This window comes from Bactrocera dorsalis, chromosome 4 (assembly GCF_023373825.1).
Source record: "Bactrocera dorsalis isolate Fly_Bdor chromosome 4, ASM2337382v1, whole genome shotgun sequence".
NCBI classification, from domain to species: Eukaryota; Metazoa; Arthropoda; class Insecta; order Diptera; family Tephritidae; genus Bactrocera; species Bactrocera dorsalis.
The window spans coordinates 27,341,630-27,348,898 of NC_064306.1; the positions used below are offsets into that span (position 1 = coordinate 27,341,630).

The 7,269-nt window shown below is 33.9% G+C and overlaps 1 protein-coding gene across 29 annotated transcripts in view; it reads right to left on the minus strand.

The window, feature by feature from the left end:
* LOC105233287 (disintegrin and metalloproteinase domain-containing protein 23) overlaps positions 1 to 4,264 on the minus strand; it is a 545,110-nt gene extending 540,846 nt beyond the window's left edge. For 15 of the 29 annotated variants that reach the window (XM_049456178.1, XM_049456177.1, XM_049456175.1 and 12 more), the window contains exon 1: positions 3,659 to 4,263. The gene's annotated coding sequence lies outside the window, so the exon portion shown is untranslated. Of the gene's footprint in view, positions 1 to 3,658 lie in introns of all 29 variants that reach the window. The other 14 variants (XM_049456186.1, XM_049456185.1, XM_049456184.1 and 11 more) reach the window with 2 other exon arrangements.
* Between the last annotated feature and the right edge of the window lie 3,005 nt (positions 4,265 to 7,269).

Sequence of the window (7,269 nt, forward strand, 5' to 3'; positions counted from 1 at the left end):
CTTCCCTTTATCAATTCACGAAAGATGAACTCATCACAAATGTTCGGACATTGGCCAAATTATCGTAACTACGATTCCTTAAGTGCACGTGCAATGTTAGCTGCCAAAAATACCGATGTTTTTGACTTCAACTGGAAGATTTAAAGTCAAATTCCGGGAGACTTGCGCTCATACAAATCGATCGATCGTATGAAGACGACGCCGTGAATTATCCAGTGGTAGTACTAAATTCTTTGGACAGGCTTGGTATGCCACCGTACGCACCTATCGAATACAAGGAGGAGAATGCTTGATTCTACGAATTCTTTTGAGGTGTAAGGATTTCTCTTTTAAGTTCAAACGTATTCCGTTTCCAGTGAAAATTGAATTTGAGATGTCAATCAACAGGACCTAAATATAGTCGCATAGTGTGAGGCATAAATTTGGAAATGCTATGTTTTTCACACGGCCGTGGCGTGCTCACGAGTTGGAAAACCATCTTTTCTGTACACCGGAACAGAAACCGAAAAATGTTATTTATAAAGCTGCGTTACATTGAAAAAAAAAATGAAATGAGAAATTAAACTTTCTTTTCATTACAAACCATATAATTTCACGTAGAACAACGGCTGCGGGGTCAGCTAGTTTCTTATAAAGTGTGACAGTGGGGATCATATCTTCCATTCTCAATGTTGCCTCTTTTGTCCAAGCAACTTAAAGCTGTAATTATAAGAAGACTTCAAAACATAATTGAAGAAAAATGTTTTATACCAATTCATCAAATTTGATTTAGATTTCAACATTCTACAATCCTTGAAGTTCATTGAATAACAAGCATAATAGGAGATGCGATAGAAAAAACCCAATTGCAAAGATGTTTTTCTTGACGAGTTCAAACTTCGTCTTCCACAGTATCTAACAGACCTAGTTACCTATTACCTGAGGTGCCGCTACTACAGAATCAAGCAAGAATAATCATATACTACGTTACAGCCAATAAAAACAGGGGTACAAGAAGCGTCTTGGAACCACTCGTATACATTTTGTTTACTAGTGATATGCCTTCGCCGACAAACTGCACAATCCCTACATTTGCGAATGATACCTGCGTCATTACGACCGGCAAAAATGAAGCTGAGTCGCCGAACAGATTGCAATCTTCAGTCAATCAAATTTTAGATTGAACACAAAAATGATTCTTTACTTTAAACGAATTTAACAGGAATAATTTAGCGGAAAAAATCATTCTATTAAGTTCGTGAAATCAACGGAATCTCAGCTCATGTGAATCGTCCATCCATCCATCGGTTAATTACGGTAATATTGAAAAAGTTAAAGAAATAGTGCTTGAAAATAGCAAAATATTCGTGTTGGTATAAAAGAGATAGCAGAGGACCTCTGCATATCTTATGGATCGTCTTTACACATTTTGTATTATGTTTTGGATATGATGTGTGTAAAGCCTAGATTCGTGTCAAAAGATCTGAACCTTTTGAAAAAAACTAAGTGTTGAAATCGTACATTCTACAACCGTGACATGGTTTTAAGCATACGACGTTGAAACTGTCCAACAATCTAAACTATGGTGTTTAAAAAACCGAGAAAACCTAAATTCTCTGCAGGCACTTAAGGTCTTCCGAGCCAAAGCTTATGAAAATTGGAGTAACCGTTGGCAGCTTGTCTAAGGATACTTACAGATTATAAAATAATAAAAAAGTGCAGTAATGCTGAATTTTCGACGCCAGAAAGCATGAAGTTTCGTTCAACAACATCTATTAAAGGGAAAAAGTATATTTAAGGGACCAGAGGAAATAGATTCAAAATTTGTTACTACTGAACATTCTCCAGGGATCAGACGCATTTAAAAAAATTAATTATACACAAAAATATTAAAAAATTTAAAAACACAAAAATTCTTCTAAAATTATTGAAAAGGTCGAGAACGTGTTGACGACAAACAACGTCCAGGTCGGCCGTTAACATTAACTGATGAGCAACACGTGAATAAAATAACGAAACTGGTGCTTGAGAATCGACGACTAATAGTCAGCAATTTTACTGGCATAGTTGGAATATCGAAAGGATCAGTAAAAACCATTTTAAAAAATTATTTTTACCTAGGGAAAGTGAAAGCACGAAAAATTTTTTAATGAACATAAAAATGTTAAAAATAAAGTATTTTTAATACAAAAAAGTTGAGGTTCGCACTTTTGGAAAGTTATGATTTTGAAATCAAAGAAGCACGAGAAGATCACATTAAAACCATTTATGTTCATCATTGCTGTTGTTATAAAAATATTAATAAAAAATAGTAATATAGTGAAATAATGTTATTTTAAAGCAGAAATCAGGCAGAGGTGTTCCTAAAAAACTTGTATTATTGGTGTGCGAACAATTGTAGTGATACTCTTCAGAACTTCATTAAATCATGGAATGTTACTGATTGTATAGACTGAAGTGCAAACTACAGAAGTCATCATTGCTTAATAATTTTTTAAAACTTCAGGTGAAATGAACCTTGTATTCAATAATGAGCGCTGTAGTCTAAAGTCTAGATTTCGAGAGTTCCTGGTCATTGTATATAATTTAAATTCTAAATGCGTTTAGTGGGACAATACGACAACTCTCGATATACATAGAAGGTATGACACCTCTTTAACTTGAAGCAACCAAATTATATCAAGATATCTCTCAATTGAACCCATAACACATTTGATTGAAACCCGATTTGAAGCCTTGTGATATCATACTCACAGACTGTTATAGAGAAAGTAATGTAATAATGGGTTCAGATTATCTCAGAGGTTGTGAAGTATCCCAAATTCTCGATATTATTTTCAAACATTATAGTTATATAATATGTGAAATACAATTGTCAAGCGCTTGTTTTTATGCATTTCCTTTATTACCCTGAACAGGTTATATTAAGTTAACACATTGATTTAATTATAAATAACGAGCTGCGTCATGTTCGTCTGTCTACATATATGCAAACTTGCCCGTCAGTTTTTAAGATACTCGTATCGATATATTATAGGATTTTGTACATTACTTTTTCTCCCTAAAAAGCTTATCATTTGTCGGATTCGCCGATATCAGATATGCCATGTAAGCTGAACGCTCGAAATAGAGTGCTTGTATAGAAATCTTATTCATTTTTCAAGATATCTTCACGAAATTTAGCAATAGGACAATCTTCGCAGAAATTTTATGGATCCGACCACTACAACATACATATAGCTGACATGCAAACTGAATAATCGGAATCATGGCCATGTATGGAAAATCTTGTTTAGAGAAGATATCTTAACAATATTTAGCATGAGTTATTATCCAAGCCAACGTTACAATCTTCTAAAATGTTAATCAGATCCGACTAACTATTAAGGCATTAAGCTACCATACAAGCTTCCCGATCCAAATCAAGTACTTTACTTTTTTATTTGGAACGGTGCATTGGAAGTTAGCGTTTCTTCCTGTTTTAGTTTAAATTATAGTTTTTACATCTAAAACACAACAAACATTTTTGCAGGCAACTTTTCAGCGATAAGAAAATCCATTTCCTGAACTTGCTTAAATCATTTTTTCGAAGATAATTTGTGTAGACGAAAACTGCAGCGTTACTTTATCAACAAAGCTATGAGCTAAACAAAGCAACAACAAGAATATCAAAACTTACTTTGTAAGCTCCTTTCCGAATTATGGCTTCAGTTCCTCGCTTGCTTGTCGATTTCTAGTTGAGACACAAATATAAACACATGTACAGTTATGCGTGTGTGTTTGTGTGCGTTTATGCTTGTAGATGCGAGTGAGTAGTAGTATTTAGTATTTAATCTAGTAGTAAGTTGTTTTTGTTATTCGTTTTTTTTTTTTTCATTTATTGTTTGGAAATAGAAATCGCACTGGATTGAAATTCACTGAGCACAAATGTTGAGATGAATTTCGCAAAGATTTGCAGACGATTATTTATGATTTTAGTTGCACAGGAATATTGAACACAAATCTATGTTTTTTAGTATGCATGTAAGTATGTGTGTATGTAGTGGTATGCATGAGTAGTTATTGAAGGATTTAGCGAGACATACGTGTTTACATATTTATATATGAGTTCACAAAGTAATTGTCAATGAAGGGATTTGATTCGATGTGGTTTTCATTCGAAGTGAATGCTTTTATAAATTTAATTTTTTTGAAATTTTTTGCAGTATTAATTTTTGTGTGAATTTTTTCTGATGAGATTTTCTGATTTTCTGGGAAGGTTCACTAATTTTATTTGTTGTTGTTTTTTAAAGATTTTTTGTGATTGTTTATGAATTACTGTTTCTTGAATTAATTTATAATTAGTTATAGTTTTTTCATTAATTTTTTTAATGTTAAATTTTTCATCAATTAATTTTCTTGTAAATTACACATTTTTATGAATTACTTTTTTTATCAATACATTTTTTGTGATGTATTAGTTTTTCATTTATTAATTTTTTTAATTAGTTATAATTTTTTCATTGATTTTTTTAATTATTAATTTTTCATTAATTATTTTTTTTTGTGAATTAATAAACTTTTTATGAAATATTCATTTCTTCGAGAATTAGTTTTGTATGAATTATTAATTTTTTTATAAATTATTATTAATTATTCTATTATAAATTTTTTTTATAAATTATTAATATTTTAATGTATTATTCTTTGTTTATAATTTGCTGTTTTACGATCATAGTTTTTTAACTTCTTTAAAATATTTCAATTATTCGCTAGTGTTGTTGTTTTTTATGGTTGCCTTATTGTAGTGCGCGAGTTGTAGGTGTCTAACGTATACAAACGTATTACTTTCTAATTATTTGTGTTGTTTTTATTGGCTCATTTAGTTTTCTTGCAATTTTAGTAATTTTTTTTTTATTCATTTAACTAATTTTTTTGCTTGGCTGTGGGCTTTAACATTAATTCCTGTGTTTTTCATTAATTACTAATTTGTTTATTCTATTTAATTGCAATTTTTTGTTGTTGTTTTAGTTTTCGTTAAATGCTAATTGCAACAATTTCATGTTTATTTGCTAAATTACTTATTTTCTATCCTTTTTTAACTTAAAAACTCGTGCAATTTTCAATTTTTTGCTTGCTACCTGTTTGATTGTTTTTGTATTTGTTGTATGCCTAATTTTTAACGAACTTAACAACTTGAACTTAAGTCTAGTGAACACAATAGCAATGCTGGCGCTAACAACTGCTGCTGTGGCAAGTTGCTGATTGCATGATTTTGTTGTTGTAACTAATTACTAATTTTTCTAATTATTCTTTAAATTTTTTTTATAATTTTCCTTGCTGCATTTGCTTATTATCGCGCTGTCAATGCATGTTTTCAATTATATTTACTTTTTCTATGTATGTCTGCAGCTGGTGCAACATTTTATTCACAACACTGTCTAACTTTAATTTAATTAATAATTCATTTTATTTTATTTATTTTTTAAATCAACTTTATGTTATTTTTACCGTTTCACCACTGTTTCAAGTTAATTTTTTTATTTCCACTTTGCAGTCATTCAATAATGCCGGCCTGCTCATCGCCGCTGTTGGCGCTACACTTGTGTTGCATGACTGTTTCAAAACACTTCACTTTCAAAATTTACGGTTAATTTGCCTCCAAGCCTTGCCGCACAATTTTCAGCGCATTTCACTCGATGCGAGCAATTTCAGTGATTTGTTGCACGTTTTATGCCACATAATATGCTACAAAGAATAGCAATGTTGTACATATATACGGTTAATGCGGCTGCATGTATGCTTGAGTGTATATGTGTGTGGTGTAAAACAATTAAGTGGGTTTTAGTGGCAAGTATGTGTGTGTTTTGAGTTAAAATGCCGCGGCAGTTGCAATTTAATGACCGTTTCGTGTGACTCGTGGCACTCCCCCGCCTATGGCGGCTAGCGTCGTAAAAGCAGGTAATGAATGCACCGTTTTACGCACAACACATTACAGACGAAGCATACAAACAGGCGCACATGCATAAATGACAAGCGTTTTTAGCGCAATTTTTTGCGGTTTTTAGTGTGACTTAAAGCGATGCGCTTGATTTCACAAGAAAAAATAACTGTTGTTAATGTTGTTGTTTTTTTGGTGTTTTTAGCAGAATGCGTCGGTGCTTACTGTGGCACCTTAAAACGCGCGTTCTTCGGCCGTTTAGCGTAACGTGTTGCACGTAAGTTTTATGTTGCAAGTTTTGTTTGTAGGAAACACTGTTTTATTGTTGTAAATAAAAATGTATTGTAACACAAAAAACGCACAATTTTGCTTATCACATGCGTGTGGCACGTGCTGCCTTACTTTTTGCCAGACGCTGCGCGGAAAATCGATAAATGGAAGGCGTAAAACTTGTCTGCTTTTTTTCTGCATTTAGCTGCAACAAATTGCAATGCAGAGCTTGCACGCGCGCTACCACAATTCACTTCACTGACACGCTGACTGATGGCGCATGCAAATTGCGAGCCATTGCGGCCGCAAACAAGCAGCCTCAAAGCGGCTGACGCGTACCCAAGTCACTTGTCCTCATTTTGCGACCGAAATAAATAACGGTACTGTGGAAAAAACTGCTTTTTGAAAAACCGAAAAATTTTCGAAAATTTAGCGCACTTTTTCCAATAAATTTATTCAATTAAAAAATTATCTTTTTTTTACGTTCACTTAGAAAATCTAAAATATTCCGTTGTTCACACACACGCGCGCGCGTAAAAATTTAATCAGCTATGAAAACGGACGAACACGGAATACATCAGCGAGCGTATACTGACAGACGCACCACCTCGATTATTTCGAATCCGGAGCCACACAGCCGTACAGCACACAGCGTCAACGCGTTAACGCTGCCGCTGTCGTTGCCGTTAACACAAATGACTTCGTCGCACTCGTGGCACCCTTCGTCGACGACTTCGTTTCGTTCGCATCGTAAGTGACGTCGTGTTACGCTACTAGCGCCGCACGATGTTAAACAGCTACGCGAACAACGCCAGACTCCTCGTAGCATCACATCGTTATAACAGTGCACATAAGCATCGCATTGTTGGTCCTTTACAGTTGTGACCATACAAATTCCCAACAGCTCAGCAGCATATAAATTCACTTTTTTCTTCGAATTACAACGCTGCTGCCGCGCTAACACGAAGTGTATGCTGCAAGAAAGCCAGCACACATACACGCAGCCGCGAGCATAAAAATACACACACACACACACAGAGGTACGCACGAGCGTCGCCGCTAATACGCAGACATGAAAACCCGAGTTGTGATTTTTCGGC